We start from the raw sequence: 24313 nt of genomic DNA, 5'->3' as shown, positions 1-24313 counted from the left end.
AGGGAACCCTTAAGAAGTGGTAGAGCCGTCCATCTGCCTCGAAGGCAGTGTATTTGTGGATTGGGAGCTGGTGATAGGCCGACTTAAGATCCACTGTGGAGAAGATCTTGTAATGCGTGATCCTGTTTACCGGGTCTTATATGCGAGGGAGAGGGTACGTGTCCAGCTGCGTACACCTGTTGATGGTCTGACTGTAGTCGATGAGCATCCTATGCTTCTCCCCGGTCTTTACCACCACTACTCCTTCCCTCAGTAGCCTTTGGACCTCTGACCTAATAAAGATCCAATCCTGGGCACTGTACCATCTGCTCCAGATTCGCAAACAGGGAAGGCGGATCGATCTTGAGGGTCGCGAGGCTGCAAACAGTGGGGGGGGTTATAGGGCCGCCGAATTTGAAAGTTAGGCTTTGGAGATTGCACTGTAAGTCTAATCCTAGGAGTTTGGACGCGCAGAGGTGGGGAAGGACGTAGAGCCGGTAATTTTTAAACTCCCTTCCCTGGACCATGAGGTTTGCTACACAAAACCCCTTTATCTCTACTGGGTGGGAACCGGAGGCCAGGGAGAGGTTTGGATTAATGGGGTGGACGAGGAGAGAACAGCGCCTTACCGTGTCAGGGTGCATGAAGCTCTTCGTGCTCCCAGAGTTGATTAAGCAGGACGTCTCGTGCCCGTTGATTAGTACTGTTGTTGTAGCAGTTGAGAGTGTTCGAGGCTGGGACTGGTCCAGGGTCACCGAGGCTAATCGCAGCAGTTGATTGTTCTCTACGGGCGGTGTGCGGTCAGCCGAGCTGGGGTCCTGGGAGTCCATCCAAGATGGCGGCTCCCATTGGTCGCACATGGCTGGGGGTACACAAAATGGCGGCGCCCATCCATCGAACGTGGCGTCCGTTGGGACAAGATGGTGGCGCCCGGGGGCCGCACGTGGCCCTGGAGAAGGAAGATGGCGGCGCCCGCTAGCTGCACGGGGGCCGTGGAGAGGTTTATGGTGGCGGTCCGCATTTGCCACCGGAGACCGCGGTGACCGCACGGGCCTGGCATACCACCACGAAGTGGCCCTTTTACCGCATCCCTTGCAGGTGGATGAGCGGGCGGGGCAGCGCTGCCAGGGGTGCATGGCCTACCTGCAAAAGTAGCAGCGGGGCCCCTCGGGGTTGCCAGGCCGCCTTGCAGCACAAGCTTGTGGGGGGATGGGGGATGTCTCTGGGTCGACTGCGGAGGGGTTCCACGCTGCCCAGGGGGCTGCCGCGTAGTCGGGAACGTAAGCGCGGGCGTTTCGGGAGGCCACATCCAGGGAGCCTGCAGGGACCCGTGCCTCCTTGAGGCCAAGGGTGTCTTTTTCCAGCAATCGCTGGCGGATTTGGGAGGACAGCATACCTGCCACGAAAGCGTCAGTGAACCTTGTGCATAAAAGCCTTGCAACAAATGTTCACCCATTTGCTGTTAAAAACCCTAGTGGACTGTGTTAAGAAACAAATGTATGATTACATTCCTCTACATTACCTCCCTTCCCTCTCGCTGTCTGATTTCATAGCCATAAACCACACTCATTCGTTGCTTTGTTACTTATTTGCAAAGCCTCTTCTGGCCATTAATCTGCAAGTAGATAACTATTGGCAATTCTTCACTCAACGTCTCTTGATAAGGTAGATCCTTTCCCGCAATTTTACCCCTTGCTAAATTACTAGGGTATTATAGAACAGCTAGAAATGGATTAATACATGGTTATGAGTGACATGTGTGCTGGGGACCCAGTCAAACAATGGAGGACACAAATAACATCCCAGAAATGTTGGGGAACACCGGGTTTAGTGAGAGGGAAGAACTGAAAAACTGAAAGAAATCAGTAGCAGTAGGGAAATGGTGTTGAGGAAATTAATGGGATTAAAGGCCGATAAATCCCCAGGACCTGATAATCTACATCACAGCGTACTTAAGGAAGTGACTCTAGAAATAGTGGATGCATTGGTAGTCATCTTCTAAGATTCCAAAGACTCTGGAACAGTTCCTACAGATTGGAGGGTAGCTAATGTAACTCCACTACTTAAAAAAGACGGTGGAGAGAGAACTGGAAGTGCCGCCTGGGTACCTTGGCAGTACCAGGCTGCACCCAGGTGGCACTGCCAGGATGCCAGTGCCAGGCTGGCCATGCCAGGGTACCACCCTGCTGAAAGGGCATACACCTGGGGGCCTCCTCTGATCCCCTGGGAGACCCCCACGCGTGTTGTTCCATCTGGCCCCCATTTGTGGTGACTAGTACTGAATGATGCTCACCTGAGGTCTCTGAGGTGAAGGAGATAGATACCACCCCTCGGGTACCTTGGGAATCTGTACATTCAAGTGAGGCTAGCTGTTTCCCTTTAATATGCAGATTTGCTAAAAAGTGTGGGCGGGATTCCCATTGCAACGTCTCGCGAGATCATGTCAGATTTGGTTGGTGACACTATGTATATTGTAAGAATAATGAAGAGTTAGCAATTTACTGTAACAACATCCAACCACTAGATGGCGACCAAGTGCATACATCATATTCTTGATTCGGAGAGAAGGTTGTTAGGTGAGATAGAGGATAGTCGTGTTATCAGGAGCTTTGTAACTAGAATCATAGTTTCAGTGAATCTGTAATCTTTTATATCTTAGCAAGTAAATCAAATCTATTTTGTTGTAGTATAAATAAATTAGCTTTGTTCAAAACATAGTTTGATGTTCTTTGTGAGATACTACACTTCAAAGCCATCATCATTCTGAAAGCAAAGAACATCACAGGGGGTAGGTGGGAACAGACTATTCAGTTGGATGGTCAGCCATGATCACAATAAGTGGTGGAGAAGGCTCGAAGGGCCGAATGGTCTACTCCTACTCCTATCTTCTATGTTTCTATAATAATCCAAAATCCTGTTGAATGCCTAACTTGAACATACTTTCGTCAGGCTTTCAGTGTAGTCCAGATCCACTTGCATATATCCTCGTGTTGCCATTATGTCAATTACCTTAAATCTCTGCCCTTTGGTTTTCGATCCTTCCACCAATGGGAACAGTTTCTCCCTCTCTACTCTGTCCAGACCCCTCATGGTTTTGAATCCCTCTAGCTAATCTCTTCTCAACCTTCTCTTCTCCAAGGAAAAGAGCTCCCACTTCTCCAATCTCTCCGTTTAACTGATATCCCCCATCCCTGCAGTAATTCTCATGAAGTTTTTCTCTGCTGCTTCACATTCCTCCTAGAGTGTGATGGCCAGAAATGGACCCAGTACTCAATTTGATACTGAACGACTGTTTTATAAAAATTTAACATCATTTCCTTCTTTTTGCACCCAAAACCCCTATTGATAAAGCCCCTGATGCCTTATTCTTTATTAACCATGTTCTCAACCTGCCCTGCCACCTTCATTGGTTTATGTACATATCCACCCAGGTCCTTCCTGCAGCTCCTTTAGCATTGTGTCCTTTATTTTATATTTCCCCTGAACAAATCTTGCTAGCTTTCCTTAAATAATCCGCATTTACTAAGTGGCTATTAATTAGTTCTTGTTTCTAGGAACCTAACCGCCACTGAGGATAAACTAATGTAATAATAATCTTCATTATAGTCAAAAGTATGCTTACATTAACACTGCAATGATGCTACTGTGAAAATCCCCTAGACGCCACATTCCAGTGCCTGTTCGGGTAGACTGAGGGAGAATTCAGAATGTCCAATTCACCTAACAAGCACGTCTTTCGGGACTAATGGGAGGAAAGAAGAGCATCCGGAGGAAACCCACGCAGACACGGAGAGAATGTGCAGTCTCCGCACAGACAGATCTTCTACGTAGTGGCTCTAGGTTTACAGGCACAGCTTGATGAGCAAAAAATAATGTTGCTGCTCGCTGTAGCAGGTCAACAGGTGATCAAAATCTTTAACACACTTACATTTGAGTGAGAAGCAGAGAGAACTTAGATGCCATCGTTAAAAAGCTTGATGAGCGTTGAACCCTGAAGAAGAGCAAAACATTTGAAACGTACATTTTCAGAACGCACACGCAGCAGGCGACAGACAGGCAAGTCGTTTGACAGTTTACTTACGGGTCTAAAATTAAAGCCTCAGACTTGTAATTTTGCCACATTAAAATCATCAATGATCAGGGATCAAATTGTATTTGGCATAAAAAAAACGATAAAGTGCATGAACGTCTTTTGAGGGAGAATGAGCTCCAGCTCCAAGGTACAATAAAAATTTGCCATGCCAGCAAGTTAGCTGAGCAACAAATGTTAAACATGAGAAGCTTAGGCGCAAAAATCGGGAATGAAGCTGACACCATAAATATTGTGATGCACCCAAAAGTAAAATGTGGTCTCAACAGCGGCGGACATTGTAAGCGATTGCTAGATGCCATTTTGTGTAAGCAGTGTGGAAATAGGCACTTATAGAGACAATGTCCCGCCTTTGGAAGAATGTGTGCGAAATGCAAAGGCAAAAACCACTTTACCAAGCAGTGTTTTTCTGACAAAAAAGTCAACTCACAAAAATCTCTAAACACTGTTGAAGAAATTAATTTAGAGGATACATTCTTCATTGATGTCATTACTAATGAAGACAGGGACATTGTAGCCAATCAAAATGAAATGTCTTCGACGAACATAAGAAGTAGTAATATTGTTCTATAAATAAAGATAACTGGACAGTTTCTGTACTCATAAATCGAACGTTTATAAATGTCAAACTTTGACACAGGAGCGAGAGCGAATCACATCAGTATTACAGATATTGAAGTGATGAGAATCAAGACCAAGATTATGAACAGACCAGTATTTTTAAAACATTACAATGGTCAAGGGATTAATTCTTCAGGCATCTGTAAGCTTGAAGTTCAAGTCAAAGATAGATTCCATAAAGTGAAATTTTCAATTGTAGCCACAGATCGTGAATCACTCCAAGGTGTGGAAGCCTGTGAAACATTTCAGTTAGTCAAGAGAGTATATAGTGCTGACTATACTTTGAATGCGCACAGTGGATCGGTGGATTCAATAGTACAAGCATTTCTGGAGCTTTTTCAAGGTTTCGGTGTCTTGCCATTTACTTACTGAATTCAGCTAAAGGATAATGTGCAACCCATAATACATGCTCCTAGGAGAATATCAGCACCATGAAGGGTTTGGTTGAAACCTGAACTTGATAGAATGATGAATCTGGGGGTCATTAAGAAAATCGAAGAACCAACAGATTGGGTAAATTCAGTGGCAAATGTTAAGAAACACAAAAACGATTTAAGAATATGCATGGATCCTAAAGACCTCAATGCCAATATCGAGCGAGAACACTATCCTCCACCAAAACGTGACGGAATAACAAGCAAAATGTCAGGTGCGAAGTGCTTCAGTAAACTGGATGCATCACAGGGTTTTTGGCAACTCAAATTGGATTAAGAGTGTACAAAGTATTTTACGTTTAACACTCCATTTGGGTGCTTCTGTTTTCTTCGAATACCTTTTGGAATCATATCCGCATCTGAAATCTTTCACAGGGCAATTGAGCACATTATGAGAGGTATTCAAGGAGTTTGTGTGCATGTTGACGATATAATAGTATGGGGTCCCATGAAGGAAGAACACAACAACCGACTCATCAAAGTACTACAGAGTGTTAAGCATAGGATAAGGTTGAACAAAGCCAAGTCTCAATTTTGCGCTAAAGAAATCATGTTTCTGGGGGACACGTTGTCTGCTCAAGGTGTACAACCTGATCAAATGAAAATTCATGAAATAATGAATATGCCACAACCGTCAGACAAGAAAGGAGGTCTGAGGATATTAGGAACGATCAACTTTGTAAGCGAATTTATTCCGAATTTGGCAGCCAAGACAACGTGTCCAAGAGAACTTATCAAGTAGATGAATACTTTTGAATGGACAGATAAGCATGAGCAAGCATGGCTTACTCTGAACTCAGCTTTGACAACAGCTCCAATGCTAGCATTTTTCGCCCTGACCAAGACAATGAAAATCTCGACTGATGCATTGAAGGATGGGTTTGGTGCAGTTTTGTTACAGCAGGAAGATGGAGAGGATTGGAAGCCAGTTGTCTATGCGTCTCGGTCCATGACCGACTCTGAGTGTCGTCGATATGCTCAAATTGAGAAGGAATATCTCGGACTGGTTAATGGCTTGGAAAAGTTTCTTAGCTATGTGTGTGGCCTACCAACTTCTCTGGTAGAAACGATCACAGACCATTGGTAGCCATCATCAAAAAAAACCTATGCGAGATGTCACCATGCATCCAGAGAATGATGATGAAGCTCCAGCGGTATGATTTTGATCAAATTTGCACTCCGGGCAAGCACATTGTAGTTGCAGATTCACTATCAAGAGCTACAGCTGTGCTGGAAGACAATCATATTGAAGATGATGTGCAAGTGCATGCCGGTATCTGATGAAAAATCGAAACTAATAGTGGCAGAAACCAAAAAGGATGATGTTCAGCAGATGGTAATCAGGAATCTCAATGAGGGATGGCCAAAAGGGTCTGTTCAAAGTACCACTGCATCAGAGCAGAACTAAGTGTAGCCAATGGATTCCCACTAAGGCAACAAAGAATAATAATACCACAGTCTCTGCGAGCCAAAATGTTACTAAAGATTCATGAGGGCCACCTTGGAATTGAAAAGTGTAAAAGGAGAGCACGAGACAGGGTATATTGGCTAGGGATCAACAAGGATATTCAAAGGATGGTCGAGGAATGGGCGACATGTCAAAAATTCCAACATAGACAAATGAAAGAACCAATGCAGATGGGCGACATAGTGACACTTCCATGGCAGAAAGTAGGAATAGACTTGTTTTATCTCGAAGGGAAAGAATATTTACTGGTCATAGATTACTTTTCCAATTTTCCTGAAGTGGCACAGGTATCCAGCCCATTAGCCAGGTGTGTTATAAGGCATTCTACAGCTCTTCATGGCATTCCACAGGTTGTCATGAGTGATAATGGTCCATGTTTCAATTGTCAGGAATGGAGGGAATTTGTGCAGAAGTACTAGTTCAAGCATGTCACATCCAGTCCTTTATATCCACAGTCAAATGGAAAGGCAAAGAAAGGTGCGCAAGTAATAAAACAGTTACTTACAAAATCGATGGACAGCCAGGATGATCCATATCTGCCATTGCTCGGTTATCGATCACAATTACTGATGAACAGGAAGATAAGAACAATGTTGCCTTGTCTTTCAAATGAACAAGCTAGTCACAAAATAAAAGATCAATTGCACTGTCAAAATAGGAAGCAGAGGAGATAATATGACGGGATAACCAGGCCTCTATAACCTTTCGAACACAATGATATCGTAAGGATGGAGGATCCTTATGGCTGGTCACAGTGCATGAAGGTGATTCAGAAGATAGGTCCAAAGTCCTATACAGTCATCACAGAACATGGACAGGTACTCAGGAGGAACAGAAGAGCTTTGTTAAAAACTCAGCAACCTGTTATTTCATTGTCAGCAGATGATGTGTGGAAAACCTCTGTCTATCCAAACCAACTCAACCTGAACAAGAATCAAGTGTACAACCTGAAGATGCACAGAGTAATGCAGTTCCAACAGAGGCATCTTCAGAGCCACGAGAATGTCAAACAGGTTTGACAGTTCAACAAAAGCTGAGAAGGTCAACATCGAAAGAAGCCTGACAGACTGAATCCTGTAGTGGACACTGTATTTGTTAATAATCAGAATTGTTATGCTATGCATATTATATATATGATAATTGGTTGAAATGATGTATGTTTTATTTTTGTTAAAATCTAAAGGAAAGGGGATGTAATGATACGCTTAAACAAATCTGTATGTTAATATGTTACACCTCCAACCATCAGGTGGCAGTAGAACTACACCACGTGGCACTGCAACCTCGAGGGAGTCTATGTGAGGAGTCGTCGTGGATAGTCGTCTTTTGTATTAGCTCTCGTATTCTAGTTGTTATAATTCGTTAGTAATATTAGTATTGTTTTCTACCCACGTTATTGTAATTTAATAAATCTTAACTAGTCACAAACTCAACGTTCTTTGGTACATTGACTCAATCATTGCAATGCACTAGAACGTAACACCTCTATCTTTGAAAACTCTCAACTTACACGACTTCAATTATAGCTTAACCACTGAAGCACTGAAAAAAATACCGTTTATTTTGAATGAATTTGATACGGCACCAGTGTGCTAAGAAAATATTCGATTGGATCTTGTTTTATAATTGTTGTTGCCGCAGAGCGAAAAAGAAGTGGAGGTGCCACCCTTTAAGTTTGTGAAAACCTAGTGCAGGGTTCATTAAGAGATGAGGGGCGGGATTCTCCGACCCCCCCGCCGGGTCGGAGAATCGCCGGGGACTGGCGTGAATCCCGCCCCCACCGGTTGCCGAATTCTCCGGCACCGGATATTCGGCAGGGGTGGGAATTGCGCCGCGCCGGTTGGCGGGCCCCCCCCCCCCCGGCGATTCTCTGGCCCGCGATGGGCCGATGTCCCGCTGCTGGAATGCCTGTCCCGCCGGCGAGAATCAAACCACCTCTCTTACCAGCGGGACAAGGCGGCGCGGGCGGGCTCCGGGGTCCTGGGGGGGGGGCGGGGGGCGATCTGGCCCCGGGGGGTGCCCCCACGGTGGCCTGGCCCGCGATCGGGGCCCACCGATCCGCGGGCGGGCCTGTGCCGTGGGGGCATGCTTTTCCTTCCGCCTTCGCCATGGTCTCCACTATGGCGGAGGCGGAAGAGACCCCCTCCACTGCGCATGCGCAGGGATGCCGTGAGCGGCCGCTGACGCTCCCGCGCATGCGCCGCACGGCAAAGTAATTTCCGCGCCAGCTGGCGGGGCACCAAAGGCCTTTCCCGCCAGCTGGTGGGGTGGAAATCAGTCCGGCGTGGGCCTAGCCCCTCAAGGTGAGGGCTCGGCCCCTCAAGATGCGGAGAATTCCGCACCTTTGGGGCGGCGCGATGCCGGACTGATTCGCGCCGTTTTTGGCGCCGGTCGGCGGACATCGCGCCAATTACGGAGAATGCCACCTGTTGCTTCTACAGGGTACGATGGTGAACTCCCCCGAAAGCCCGCGGAACGCTTTGCTGATGTCACTGCGTATCACCAGACATTTCACGTGAATACATAACAGATCTCAATCTAGACTTTTCTCCTCTCATTTCTCTTTATGACTTTGGGTGGGATTCTCCGCCCTGCCAACAGCGGGATTCTCCGTTCCACCAGCCGGCCAATGGGATTTCCCATTGTGGGCAGCCCCACGCCGTCGGGAAATCCCCAGGCATGGGTGCGCTGCCGGTGTAATGGAGTATCCCGACAGCGGAGAATCCAGCCCCTTATGTTTATTGTTTGGTACTTAAAAGATGCGACCCTGTGTTTTTAAATTGACAGATCAGTGTTACATAATCTGTTTGGAGACATGTTCACTGAATGTGAATTGTGGAATATCAATATCTTTAAAAGCTTTGCAGAACCACTGCTCCAATGCGTTTGCATCAGTGTCGGGAAGTCATTCTAAAATTGCTTCAGAGTGCTGACATTGGTTCTGACCCTCTAATGCAGCGGTTTTATTGCTGGCCTTTTGAAAACTATACAGAATGCTAATTGCAGACAAAATGTGTCAGCCCAGAAATTTGATGAGCAGAATTTCACCAGTCCCTGACTGGCAGCCTGGGAGGTGGGGCATGGGGGATTGCTGGTGAAAATAGTGGAGGCTGTGCTGGGTTGGCTTCCCGACACATTTCTGCCCCGGCGGTGGGCATCCATTTTCAATAACTGAGTCATAAGACCATAAGACATAGGAGCAGAATTAGGCCAATTGGCCCATCGAGTCTGCTCCGCCATTCAATCATGGCTGATAATTTCTCATCCCCATTCTCCTGCCTTCTCCCCATAGCCCCTGATCCCCTTATTGATCAAAAACCTATCTATCTCTGTCTTAAAGACACTCAGGGATTTGGCCTCCACAGCCTTCTGCGGCAAAGAGTTCCACAGATTCACCACCCTCTGGCTGAAGAAATTCCTCCTCATCTCTGTTTTAAAGGATCGTCCCTTTAGTCTGAGATTGTGTCCTCTGCTTCTAGTTTTTGCCTACAAGTGGAAACATCTTCTCCACGTCCACTCTATCCAGGCCTCGCAGTATCTTGTAAGTTTCAATAAGATCCCCTCTCATCCTTCTAAACTCCAACGAGTACAGACCCAGAGTCCTCAAACGTTCCTCATACGACAAGTTCTTCATTCCAGGGATCATTCTTGTGAACCTCCTCCGGACCCTTTGCAAGGCCAGCACATCCTTCCTTAGATATGGGGCCCAAAACTGCTCACAATACTCCAAATGGGGTCTGACCAGAGCCTTATACAGCCTCAGAAGTACATCCCTGGTCTTGTATTCTCGTCCCCTTGACATGAATGCTAACATTGCCTTCTTAACTGCCGACTGAACCTGCACATTAACCTTAAGAGAATCGTGAACAAGGACTCCGAAGTCTCTTTGTGCTTCTGCTTTCCGAAGCATTTCCCCATTTAGAAAATAGTCTATGCCTAAATTCCTCCTTCCAAAGTGCATAACCTCACACTCTTCCACATTGTATTTCATTTGCCACTTCATTGCCCACTCTGCTAGCTTGTCCAAGTCCTTCTGCAGCCCCCTTGCTTCCTCAATACTACCTGTCCCTCTACAGATCTTTGTATCATCTGCAAACTTAGCAACAGTGCCTTCAGTTCCTTCTTCCAGATCACTAATGTATATTGTGAAATGTTGTTGTCCCAACACAGAGCCCTGAGGCACACCACTAGTCACTGGCTGCCGTCCTGAAAAAGACCCCTTTATCCCCACTCTATCCCTTCTGCCAGTCAGCTAATCCTCTATCCATGCCAGGATCTTACCTTAACACCATGGGCTCTTAACTTATTTAACAGTCTCCTATGCGGCATCTTGTCAAAGACCTTCTGGAAATCTAAATAAATCACATCCGCTGGTTCTCCTTTGTCTAACTTCCTTGTTATCTCCTCAAAGAACTCTAACAGATTTGTCAGACATGACCTCCCCTTGACGAAGCCGTGCTGACTCAGTCCTATTTTACCATGCACTTCCAAGTGCGTCGCGATCTCATCTTTAATAACAGACTCTAAAATCTTACCAATGACCAAAGTCAGGCTAACCGGCCTATAATTTCCCATCTTCTGCCTCCCTCCCTTATTGTCCCTGATTGAGGAATGACCTGTCAGGGCAGCTGGCATTTTGCTTGCGGCAGACTAGCCACATAGAGATGTCACCAGCTGCTAGACATTCCCTGGGGCCCCAGTGCTCCATCCAGAGATGTTTGCCCCTTCTTCCCACAGGACCCTCATCCTCAGTCATCCATTTCATGAAATTAAAATTTCCCTGGAGGGAACCCCAATTTGAGGAACCCTCGCGTTCTTCAAGCTGCCTTGGTGGGGCTGCCGAGACTTCAGAGCTGCCAATCCAACTAACTCTCCTCAATTTAATAAGCCTAGAGGTGACGAATTAGGAGACAACCTCTGGCAATATTGCTGAGCTGATCTCGCTGCTGGCAAATGTGTACTTGGGATCTTTATTCGGTCCTGACATCAGGTCCTGAAGCTTACAGGAAAGTCCAGCCCAATGACACATATCCATTACAACATAATGACATCCAATGTAACAGGAGATGTTAGAAATGATTTAGCCACCATATTGGTACAGACAACAAGAGAGGTGTTTACACATCAAAGCAGGCATTGTGCACTCTGTACACAAAAAAAAGGAGCTAAACACCTGTTTTATGTCCCCTTTACCAAACTGATTCTCTCTGAGCTGGTGCTGGGATCTCCAACACCCACAAGGTAAGTTCTTTGTAAAATATATCGAGTTGACTGGAAAGACGAGTGGGGCAGGAATGATGTCCCAGCACAACTGAAGATGCACCTTTCTTCCAGGACCTACAGTGGGTCACTGCCAGCGGCTCAACACCCTGCAATTGCAATAACCTTCTCTAGTGAGTGGCCTCAGGATATCCAGAAGGTATCTGCAGCTTGTCAGACTCATGTAAAGGAGGCCCCAGGCCTGGGTCTGACTGTTGGGTGCAGGGATTATTCCCTGTGCTCAGCTGGCAGTGTCAAGCCAATTTGGGGACCATTAAACCTTATCCCATTTACAACCCATGTAAAGTTCAATCATTTTGATAACCAATTTGCTTTATTCACACCATTTAATACATACTTTTTGGGTGAGTATGTCCAACTCCCAATGTCAAATTGTTCTCTGTGCTTTGGAAAGATTGTCAGTAATATGTCTGACACTGTTCTATATGATAACACTGTATGCATGAATTGCATTTTCTCCTTTGTTCCAAACCAAAACTGCGCAAAATAAACTGGTGTGAAGGAAACTTACTGGAAGATTGAATTCTTTTCTGATTCTTATCTTTATGTGTGTGGAGTTTGCAATACATATTAATTGGATAAAACAAAACTTCACTTACCTTTCATTACTGCTGTTCCCTCGTCAAGCTTTGTCCTCTCTTGTCTGAATGTCTTGTGTAAACATTTACCATATTGTCCTTTTAAAATGATGTTAACAATAACCTTGCAGTCCATATTGGCAGAATAATTGCCCCTTACGAATTTGGATTTGTTTGTCTTGGTTAATATTTATCATAGAATTCACAGTGCAGAAGGAGGCCATTCAGCCCATCAAGTCTGCACCGGCTCTTGGAAAGAGCACCCTACCCAAGGTCAACACCTCCACCCTATCCCCATAACCCAGTAACCCCACCCAACACTAAGGGTAATTTTGGACACTAAGGGCAATTTATCATGGCCAATCCACCTAACCTGCACATCTTTGGACTGTGGGAGGAAACCGGAGCACCCGTAGGAAACCCACGCACACATGGGGAGAATGTGCAGACTTCGCACAGACAGTGACCCAAGCCGGAATCGAACCTGGGACCCTGGAGCTGTGAAGCAATTGTGCTATCCACAATGCTACCGTGCTGCCATTAGTATCGTAAGCAGGAGGGACATGTACATCTTGAATCATATGGGGGCAATTTTGAGCCTGCAGTCTCCGCCAGTGAGAAACCCGGCATGGACTCAAAATCGGGAGAGAACTGAAAAATGCAATCCTCTCCGGCATGATTGGGCTTTGGAGTTTTCAACCCCCCACTCAGAGTAGTGCGAATCATGCTGCGGGGGCCTGGGAACCTCAGTTTAATGCATTAGCAAATCATTAGCGAGTACTGTTTCCAGACCCCCCCCCCCCTTCACGGAATAGTCACCGGGTGATGGGGTGACTTCACGGCGGCATCATTTGCATCAGATCAGCAAAAGCATGAGCCTGGCGACCTCACCTCCGAGGGGTGTATTGGAGGTGAGCGCTTAGGCAGCCATGGTTCTCCAGGCTCTTCACTGCTCAAGGCACACCAAAGAGGACTTGGGGACACAGATACGTTCAACCTGGGGTCAGGGTTCAGTCACCCAAGCTTGGGGGAGGGGTTGCCAGCAGGCTTAACCTCCATTCACTTTGGGGGGACCCTTGCTTTAAGGGGTCTGAAGGCTGGTATGCAGGCATTGCTTCCTGTGTCCTCCTTGCTGGGCGTGTGGCCAAATCACCACTGAGGGCATGCCCGTCCTCAGTGGGAGCTGGAAAGTGGGTGGCAGGAGGTGAATACTGAGGGTCAGCACTGGGGCCGACTGTAAGGAAATTGGGTAGGGGCCCATGAAGGCTAGACTGCAAGAGCAGAGTGGGATTCTCACATATGGGTAGCATCCCTGTCTCATGAGGAATGAAGACCCTCTCAATTGGGGAAGCAAAACTGAACTGTGAGTAGAACCCCACACTCTAAGGACCAAGGGGTTAAACTCGATTGAATATCAATTCCAATTGTCCCCTAGAAATAGTAGATCTATCGGTGGTCATTTTCTAAACTTTTTTGGACTCTGGAATGGTTCCTGCAGATTCGAGGGTCATGCATGTAACCCCGCTATTCAAAAAGGGTGTTGAGAGTAGACAGGAAACTATAGACCAGAGAGCCTAACGTCGGTAGGAGGGACATTGCTGGGGTCCCATTATCAAGACTTTCATAGCACAGCATTTGGAATGCAGTGGTGTAATCAGGCAAAGTCAGCAAGGATTTACGAAATGAAAATCATGCTTGACAAGTCTACTAGAATTCTTTGAAGATATAACTAGAAAAGTTGACCAGGGAGAACCAGTGGATGTTGTTTATTCAGACTTTCAGAAGGCCTTTGACAAAGTCTCACATAGCAGATTAAAATGTAAAGTTAAAGCACATGGGATTATGGGTAGTGTCCTGAGGGGGATAAAAAGCTGGTTAGAGACTGGTTAGAGAGGAAGCAAAAAGTTGGAATATATGGACCTTTTTCTGATTGGCAGACAGTGACTAGTGGGGTACCACAGGGATCTGCCCTAGGACCCCAACTGTTCACATTACATATTAATGATTTGGACGACAAAACTAAATGTATTATCTCCAAATTTGCAGATGATACAAAGTTGGGTGGGAGGGTGGGCTGTGAGGACGTTCAGAGTTACTTCAGTGGGATTTGGACAGATTGACTGAGTGGGCAGATGCAGTATAATGTGGATAAATGTGAGGTTACCTGCTTCGGTAGCAAAAATAGGAAGGCAGATTATTATTTGAATAGGTGTAAATTGAAAGAAGTGACACGGATCTAGTCTATTCACCCACAGGGGTGGTGCTGCCCTGTTCTGCCCGCTGCCCAGCAGATGCGTCAGGGACAGGAGGAGGGTAGTCTGAGGTGCTGCAGTGTTCCGGCACCTCCCCAGTGGGAGTCACCGGCACGGGACCCATCACCTCCTCCTCCCTCGGGGTGCCCGATGGGCCCCAGGCTACTCTATGGGATGGGGGTGCGAGCGGAGCCACCCCCTGAAGCCCCCCCGCCTCCCCCCCCGCCACCTGTCGCTGCCAGTCCTGGAGGCCTTCTCTGGTCTTGACCAGGGTCTGCATGCTTGCGGCCATGGAGCACAGGGAGTGGACCATCTCCGTCTGGGACTGCACCAGATCATGCTGTGACTGAGCTACCACCCTGTGGGTCTGTGTCACATCAGCCAGTGACTGGGCCACGTCCCTCTGGGACTCGGCCAACTCCCACAGTGTCTGCACCACGCCAGGCAGCGCCTAGGGTTCAGCCGTCACCCGGGGGGGAGGGGCCAGGTTACTGGTGTGTGTGGGGGGGGGGGGCAGGGTTAGTGTCAGGGGCATGGAGCAGCCAACTCACCCTGGCCGCCCTCAGTAGGTTGTGCAGTTTATTACTGGTCCAGACAACGTTGCCCATGGCGCTGACTGCATCTGCCACCTGCGCCCAGGCATTGCGAATGGCAGTGCCTGGCGGCCTTTCTCCCGGGCTGGGGTACAGGGTCATCCGCCACTCCTCCACCGTGTCCAGGAGGGTCTCCAGCTCAGAGTCCCTGAGTTGTGGCGCAGCTTTCCTTCCAGCCATCTTCTTGGCTGTGACGGTGTGTGTGGGGAGAAGGACCGTTTAAGTGCGGCTGTGGCGTGTCAGCCTCATGAGTGCCAATCAAGGACCCGACGAATCGGGCTTCCGGTTGCGGCGATGACCAGCTAAGCCGCACGTTTCGGCACCTCCCGTTTCAACGGACTTTTGGGCTCTTATTGGGAGCCACAATGGAAATTTTTTGCGGCCAAACCCAGTGTGAGGTGACAAAGGAAGGAGTCCCCCCGGGTGTGGATGGAAAGGAGCAACAGTAGTGGCCAGATTGCAGAGGATCCTTTGGAGCAGCGGCAGAGAAGAGAAGGGAGAAGCAAGATGGCGGCCGAGGGAGCCCAGATGGTATGGGGCCCGAAAAACAGGAGTTCCTCCGACAATGTGTGGAGGAGCTCAAGAAAGAGGTGCTGGCGCCGATGTTACTGGCAATCGAGGGACTAAAGGAAACACAAAAGGTCCAGGCGATGTAGCTCTGTGGAGTGAAGGCAAAGGCAGCTGAGAACGAAGACGAGATACAGGGCCTGGTGGTAAAAACGGAGACGCACGAGGCACTACACAAGAGGTGCATAGAAAGGCTGGAAGCCCTGGAGAACAGCTCGAGGAGGAAGAACCTACGGATTTTAGGTCTCTCCGAAGGAACAGAGGGAGCTGATGCTGGGGCGTATGTGAGTACGATGCTCCATACTCTAATGGGAGCTGAGGCCCCAACGGGCCCCCTAGAAGTGGAGGGAGCGTACCGGGTCCTCGTGAGAAGACCAAAGGCAGGGGAAACACCAAGAGCAATAGTGGTGAAGTTCCATCGCTACAGGGACAGGGAGATGGTTCTGAGCTGGGCTAAGAAGACACGGAGTAGCAAGTGGGAAAACGCGGTGATACGCGTGTATCAAGACTGGAGCGCGGAGGTGGCGAGAAGGAGGGCGAGTTTCAACCGGGCCAAGGCAGTGCTCCATAGGAAGAAGTCAAAATCCGGGATGCTGCAGCCGGCGAGATTGTGGGTCACACATCAGGGCAAACACCACTACTTCGAGACGGCAGAGGAGGCATGGACATTCATTCAGGAAGAGAAATTGGACTAGACTTGAGAAATTGATGCCCGGAGAGAGGTAGCGAGGTGGTGGCACGGAAATGTAAAGTGGGGAGAGGGGAGGGCGAATGTATAATAATGTTTGCCGGGGAATTTTTCTCCCCCCGATGTGGGGGACATGAAGAAATGTGGGCGCCGGTGGAAAAGGGGACAGGGAAGGGGAATGAGGGAACTGCGCCATTAGGGGCGGGGCCGAGAGGAAGGCGCGGGTATTCTCCCGCGCTATGGAAACTTTGGCGGGAAAAAGGGCGCAGGAAGGAAGGGAGCCTCACATGCAGGGAGGTCAAAGGATGAATGGAGGAAGCCGAGGTCAGCCAGAGTTAGCTGACTACCGGAAGCAATATGGGGGGAGTAATCAAGCTAGAGGGGTATCTAGGGGGGGGAGGGGGGGGGATTAACTGGGTTGCTGCTGCTGAGAGTAAGGGGGAGCTGATACGAGACAAGGTGGTCGGGACGGGAGGGCGCCGTCTGGGGGACAGACGGGTGCGTGAGACCTGGGTGAGGAGATGGTTTAAAAAAGGGGATGGCTAGTCGACGAGGGGGGGGCGTAAATGGCCCCCCAACCCGGCTGATCACATGGAATGTGAGAGGTTTAAATGGGCCGATTAAGAGGGCAAGGGTGTTTGCGCACTTAAAGAGACTGAAGGCGGACGTAGTTATGCTCCAGGAGACGCACCTGAAGTTGGCGGATCAGGTTAGACTGAGGAAAGGATGGGTGGGACAGGTATTCCACTCAGGGTTGGATGCGAAAAACAGAGGGGTGGCAATATTGGTGGGGAAACGTGTATCATTCGAGGCTAAGACCATAGTGGTGGATAGTGGCGGCAGATATGTGATGGTGAGTGGCAGATTGCAGGGTGAGGCGGTTGTGCTGGTGAACGTATATGCCCTGAACTGGGATGATGCGGGATTCATGAAGCGAATGCTGGGACGTATCCCGGACCTAGAGGTGGGACACTTGTTAATGGGGGGGGGGACTTTAACACAGTGCTTGACCCAGGGCTGGACCGGTCCAGATCCAGGACCGGGAGAAGGCCGGCAGCGGCCAAGGTGCTTAAGGGATTCATGGAGCAAATGGGGGGAGTAGATCCGTGGAGATTCGCCAGACCGATGGGTAAAGAGTTTTCCTTTTTCTCCCACGTCCACAAGGTATATTCCCGGATAGACTTTTTTGTTTTGGGAAGGGCACTGATCCCGAAAGTGGCAGGAACGGAGTACTCGGCCATAGCCGTTTCAGATCACGCCCCGCATTGGGTGGAGCTGGAACTAGGAGAGGAAAGGGACCAGCGCCCACTCTGGCGATTAGACATGGGACTACTGGCAGACGAGGGGGTATGCAGAAGGGTGAGGGGATGTATCGAAAGATACCTGGAGGTCAATGACGATGGGGAGGTCCAGGTGGGAGTAGTATGGGAAGCGCTGAAGGCGGTGGTTAGAGGAGAGCTGATTTCCATCAGAGCCCACAAGGGGAAACAAGAGGGTAAAGAAAGAGAGAGATTAGTAGGGGAAATTTTGAGGGTGGATAGGAAGTATGCGGAGGCCCCAGACGAAGGGCTGTACAGGGAAAGACGAAGATTACAGACGGAGTTTGACCTGCTGACCACGGGAAAGGCAGAGACACAGTGGAGGAAGGCACAGGGGATACAATATGAATATGGGGAAAAGGCGAGCCGGCTGCTGGCCCAACAACCTTGGAAGAGGGGGGCGGCGAGAGAGATTGGAGGAGTTAGGGACGAAACGGGAAAGATGGAGCAGAGAGCAGGGAAAGTGAACGAGGTGTTCAAGGCATTCTATGAGAGGCTGTACAAGTCCCAACCCCCGGAGGGGAAAGAGGGAATTATACAGTTTTTGGACCAGCTAGAGTTCCCGAGGGTGGAGGGGCAGGAGGTGGCAGGTCTGGGGGCGCAGATTGAGGTGGATGAGGTGATCAAAGGAATTGGGAACATGCAAGCAGGGAAGGCCCCGGGACCAGATGGGTTCCCGGTGGAATTTTATAGGAAGTATATGGACCTGTTGGCCCAGCTTTTGGCGAGAACCTTTAATGAGGCTAAGGAAAGGGGGACATTACCCCTGACAATGTCGGAGGCGACGATATCGCTAATTCTGAAACGAGACAAAGACCCGCAGCAGTGCGGGTCATACAGGCCCATCTCCCTCCTAAACGTAGACGCCAAACTGCTGGCCAAGGTGATGGTGACAAGGATAGAGGATTGTGTCCCAGGGGTGGTACATGACGACCAGACAGGGTTTGGTAAGGGGAGACAATTGAATGCCAATGTACGAAGGTTGCTGGGGGTGATGATGATGCCCCCACTGGAGGGGGAGGCAGAGATAGTGGTGGCGATGGATGCAGAGAAGGCATTCGATAGGGTGGAGTGGGACTATTTGTGGGAGGTGCTGAAGAGATTTGGGTTCGGGGAGGGGTTCATTAGATGGGTTAGACTCTTGTACGCGGCCCCGATGGCAAGCGTCGTTACAAACAGGCAAAGATCGGGATACTTTCGATTACATAGGGGTACAAGACAAGGGTGTCCCCTGTCCCTGTTACTGTTCGCGTTGGCAATTGAACCATTGGCCATAGCGCTGAGGGACTCTAAGAAGTGGAGGGGGGTGCTTAGAGGGGGAGAGGAACATCGAGTGTCACTATATGCAGACGATTTGCTGCTATATGTGGCGGACCCGGTAGAGGGGATGCCAGAGGTGATGCAGATACTCAGGGAGTTTGGAGAGTTCTCGGGATACAAATTAAATATGGGAAAGAGCGAACTTTTTGTGATGCACCCCGGGGAACAGGGCAGGGGGATAGATGCTCTGCCGCTGAGAAGAGTAGCAAGAAATTTTCGATACCTGGGGATTCAGGTGGCCAGGAACTGGGGAAACCCTACATAAACTTAGCCTGACGCGATTGGTAGAGCAGATGGAGGAGGACTTTAAGAGGTGAGATATGGTGCCCCTGTCATTGGCGGGCAGAGTACAGGCGGTTAAAATGGTGCTCCTCCCGAGGTTCCTTTTCATGTTTCAGTGCCTCCCCATCCTGATTACAAAGGCCTTCTTCAAAAAAATGGACAGGAGCATTATGAGCTTCGTGTGGGCGGGAAAGACCCCGAGGGTAAAGAGGGGGTTCCTGCAGCGCAGTAGGGACAGAGGGGGATTGGCACTGCCGAGTCTGAGTGACTACTATTGGGCCGCCAATGTGTCGATGGTCTGTAAGTGGATGAAGGAAGAAGAAGGTGCAGCGTGGAAAAGGTTGGAGATGGCGTCCTGTAAGGGAACGAGCCTAAAAGCGCTGGCGACAACACCGCTACCGTTCTCCCCGAAAAGGTTCACCACAAACCCAGTGGTGGTGGCGACCTTGAAGATCTGGGGGCAGTGGAGACGACATAGGGGAGTGACGAGTGCCTCGTGTGGTCCCCGATAAAGAATAACCACAGGTTCGTCCTGGGGAGGATAGATGGGGGATTTCAATGTTGGCAGCGAGCAGGAATTAGGAAGCTGAACGACCTGTTTGTGGACGGGACGTTTGCGAGTTTGGGAGCATTGGAAGAAAAATATAAGTTGCCACCAGGGAATGCTTTCCGATACATGCAAGTGAGGGCATTTACGAGGCAACAGGTGAGGGAATTTCCACGGTTCCCAACGCAAGGGGTCCAGGATAGAGTGATTTCTGGGGCATGGGTTGGAGAAGGTAAAGTGTCCGAAATATACAGGGAGATGAGAGACGAGGGGGAGGCGATGGTAGAGGAGCTGAAGGGAAAATGGGAAGAGGAGCTGGGGGAAGAGATTGAGGAGGGTCTGTGGGCAGATGCCCTAAGTAGGGTAAATTCCTCGTCCTCGTGTGCCAGGCTTAGCCTGATTCAATTTAAGTTCTACACAGAGCGCATATGACGGGAGCAAGACTGAGCAGGTTTTTTGGGGTGGAGGACAGGTGTGGGAGGTGCTCGGGAAGCTCGGCGAACCACACACACATGTTCTGGTCGTGTCCGGCACTGCATGAGTTCTGGGTGGGTGTGACAAGAGTGATCTCAAAGGTGGTGGGGGTCCGGGTCAAACCAAGCTGGGGGTTGGCTATATTTGGGGTTGCAGAAGAACCGGGAGTGCAGGAGGCGAAAGAGGCCGACGTCTTGGCCTTTGCGTCCCTAGTAGCCCGGCGAAGGATTCTACTCATGTGGAAAGAAGCGAAGCCCCCGGGTGTGAAGGCCTGGATAAACGACATGGCAGGGTTCATAAGACTGGAACGAATAAAATATGCGTTAAGAGGATCGGCTCAGGGGTTCACCAGGCGGTTGCAACCGTTCCTTCACTATCTCGCGGAACGATAATGGAAAAACAGAAAAGACAGCAGCAGCAACCCAGCGGGGGGGGGGGAGAGGATTATTCCGTGTTCTTGTTTTTTCTTAGTTAGTTGTTGATATTGGCTTTTTGTTTATTCCTTTTTCCATCTGTTGTTAGTTTAATATATTATTTAAATAACGTTTAATGTATATTCCTTTATTAAGTTGTAAAAACGGAAAATCTTTGTTTGAAAAACTTCAATAAAATATATATTTTTTAAAAAAGGACCCGACGAATCCGGCACCGTTTTTCATGGAATTCATTGTGTTCCATGTGTCGCCTGTGCTAGCCCAGGAGAATGCAGCTGTCGTAAAACTCAACACTTAGCCTTCAGAAATATAGAATCCAGCCCAGGGGCTTTGGAATTACAGCACACGTAAGTCCCTCGAGAGTGGCAATCCGCTGGACATTACCACTCTGAGGAAGTTAGGGGCTGATATCGAACTGTGCTGCTTTACAATTTCCTAGACCAATCCAGCTTGGAGACATATGTTGCTTGTGGGGGATGACATTTGACTTTGGTTTTTCACTTGAAATGGTAATGCATTGTTAGTCCACTTTACACTCTGCTTTATTTTCCTTTCCAATTGGACAGTGTAATAATAATAATAATCTTTATTATTGTCACAAGTAGGCTTACATTAACACTGCAATGAAGTTACTGTGAAAAGCCCCTAGTCGCCACATTCCGGTGTATGTTCGGTGACACTGAGGGAGAATTCAGAATGTCCACATCACCCAACAGGACGTCTCTCGAGACTTGTGGGAGGAAACCGGAGCACCCGGAGGAAACCGCACAGACTCCGCACAGACAGTGACCCAAGCCGGGAATCAAACCTGGGAGCCTGGCGCTGTGAAGCAACAGTGCTATCTACTTGTGATACCGTGCTGCCCCTTGTGTAAAGTAGGTTGCTGATTCGCAATCTATCGTCTGAACTATCCTTCAACGCCATTTTCACCCTCCTCTCCACTTCTGACCCTTCAAACTTCACAACTGCATTCGTCCCTCACTCCTCAATTAAAGGATCTTCAGTAATATTGAGGACAACATTGCAAAATGGTGGTTTCCTTGTTTTGTGAAACTCCTCTCGTATGTAATGGCATATTCTCTTCAACAAATTGACAAAATATAATGAATACTATATTTAAATTACACTGCAGTAAATGTAACTCTAAATCACTGATTAAATACAGCATCTTGCATGATCTTGCCAGGAGTCATTCAATTTTGAAATTGCAATCCTGAGCATCTGCTTTACAATAATATATTTTCATGTAGACAGCTGTCCCTGTATCCAATGTATATTTATGTTGGACTACCAATCATTTTACAGAGTGCAATCGGCATTTTGTTTTTTCGAATTGGTGAAATTCTAGTTGCAAATTTATACAGTGAATCAACCCAAATAGCTCCTTCATCCATAATCATATCCTGTTCATTAAATGCGTTAGTGTTACATTTAGTGTACCATTTACTGTTACTTCTTCCAAAATTGTACATGGACTTCAGTATAAAATGAGGAAGGATAATTTGAACTCCTTCCAGCTGGCAAAAGCAGGATGGTAGTGGAGTTAAGATGGAGGTGTTGTACTTTGCATAAAGTGTAGGCTGTTCCCACTCGGTCACCATTTTTACCCGCAGCTTTTTGCTGGGTAGGTGAGGATTCCCCCTGAATCGGGCGGGAGCCTCATCAGCCCATCCAAATGATGCTCATGTGGATTCATGTGCAATTTTAACAGCCTCCCAGGCAAAGTATGTGCCGTAAATACTCTGCTTGGTAAAAATTGGCTGTAAAGCAGAAGATATTTTAACGGTTAAGTGCAGGAGGAGTGTAATGGGAGCCATTGCCATTCTGAGCTTCAGACCTGCTCACAATCCCATCCCCAAAACAACTTCCCATCAGTTCACCGATCACTCCATTGCTAAAATCCTCCCAGTTAACTTGGTTAGAAATTGCGACCAACAAATATTCCTAATGCCATTGTATAGAATTTAAATTACTTACCACAATATGGGGAGTGATGTCCTCCATTTGGGTTCGCTCAGTTTTGGCTATATGGGCGAATATGCTTGAATCCCGAAATTCATGTTTGTTAAAGTTTCCTTGTACTGTGATAATGTGAACACTCTGGACATCATCTTAATCCAATTAGATTTGTGATAAATGTAGAATCTCCTGCTCTAATTATTGAAAATAGAATTAACTGGCTTGCACAGCTGGAACATAAGTTAAAAGGCCATTTAGCAAAATTTAAAATATACTGTCGGAGATCATCTCCAGCCTCCCTTACGTTTTGAAGATTTTCAAATTTTACACAGGTTACATTGGATAAAGGGCACAGAAACAGACCATGCTACCATTTATAATCCATTCAAGCCTCCTCTCATCTTTCCTCATCTAAATCTATCATCTTAATCCGATATTCCCTTCTCCCCTCATATGTTTGACCTGCTTCCCTTTAAATTTCCCTATACTGCTTCAGCCACTCTTCACATTTAATCATTTCTATTTATTTATTTTATTCTTCCAATTAAGGGGCAATTGTAGCGTGGTCAATCCACCTACCCTGCACATGTTTGGGCTGTGATGGTGAGACCCATGCAGACACAGGGAGATTGTGCAAACTCCACACGAACAGTGACCTGGGGCTGGGATGGAACCTGGGTCCTCGGTGAGTTGCATTACTGGTCAGAGAGGATATCACAGTTGTGCTGAAGGAGGGCACTATGGAGGACTCGAGCAGTGGGGCGATATGGGCAGAGCTCAGATATAGGAAGGGTGCGGTAACAATGTTGGGGCAGTACTACAGACCTCCCAACAGTGAGGGTGAGATAGAGGTACAAATATGTAAACAGATTATGGAAAGATGTAGGAGCAACAGGGTGATGGGGATAGGAGATTTTAATTTTCCCAACATTGACTGGGATACACTTAGTGTCAGAGGTCTAGATGGAGCAGAATTTGTAAGGAACATCCAGGAGGGTTTTCTAGAGCAGTATGTAAATAGTCCAACTTGGGAAGGGGCCATACTGGACCTGGTGTTGGGGAATGAGCCTGGCCAGGTGGTTGAAGTTTCAGTCGGGGATTACTTTGGGAATAGTGATCACAATTCCGTAAGTTTTAGAAGACTCATGGACAAAGACGAAAGTGGTCCTAAAGGAAGAGTGCGAAATTGGGGGAAGGCCAACTATACCAAAATTCGTCAGGAACTGGGGAATGTGGATTGGGAGCAGCTGTTTGAAGGTAAATCCACATTTGATATGTGGGAGGCTTTTAAAGAGAGGTTGATTAGAGTGCAGGACAGACATGTCCCTGTGAAAATGAGGGATAGAAATGGCAAGATTAGGGAACCATGGATGACAGGTGAAATTGAGAGACAAGCTAAGAGGAAAAAGGAAGCATACATAAGGTCTA

At 48.0% G+C, this 24313-nt stretch overlaps 1 protein-coding gene across 1 annotated transcript in view; it reads left to right on the top strand.

Moving 5' to 3' along the window:
- kif5c (kinesin family member 5C) overlaps positions 1-24313 on the top strand; it is a 359768-nt gene that overhangs the window by 78317 nt on the left and 257138 nt on the right. The window lies entirely within an intron of this gene.

The sequence above is a fragment of the Scyliorhinus torazame genome, chromosome 2, assembly GCF_047496885.1.
Source record: "Scyliorhinus torazame isolate Kashiwa2021f chromosome 2, sScyTor2.1, whole genome shotgun sequence".
In the NCBI taxonomy this organism is placed as follows: Eukaryota; Metazoa; Chordata; class Chondrichthyes; order Carcharhiniformes; family Scyliorhinidae; genus Scyliorhinus; species Scyliorhinus torazame.
The sequence above is the reverse complement of the archived record's forward strand: the minus strand, read 5'-3'. Positions and strand labels throughout refer to the sequence as shown.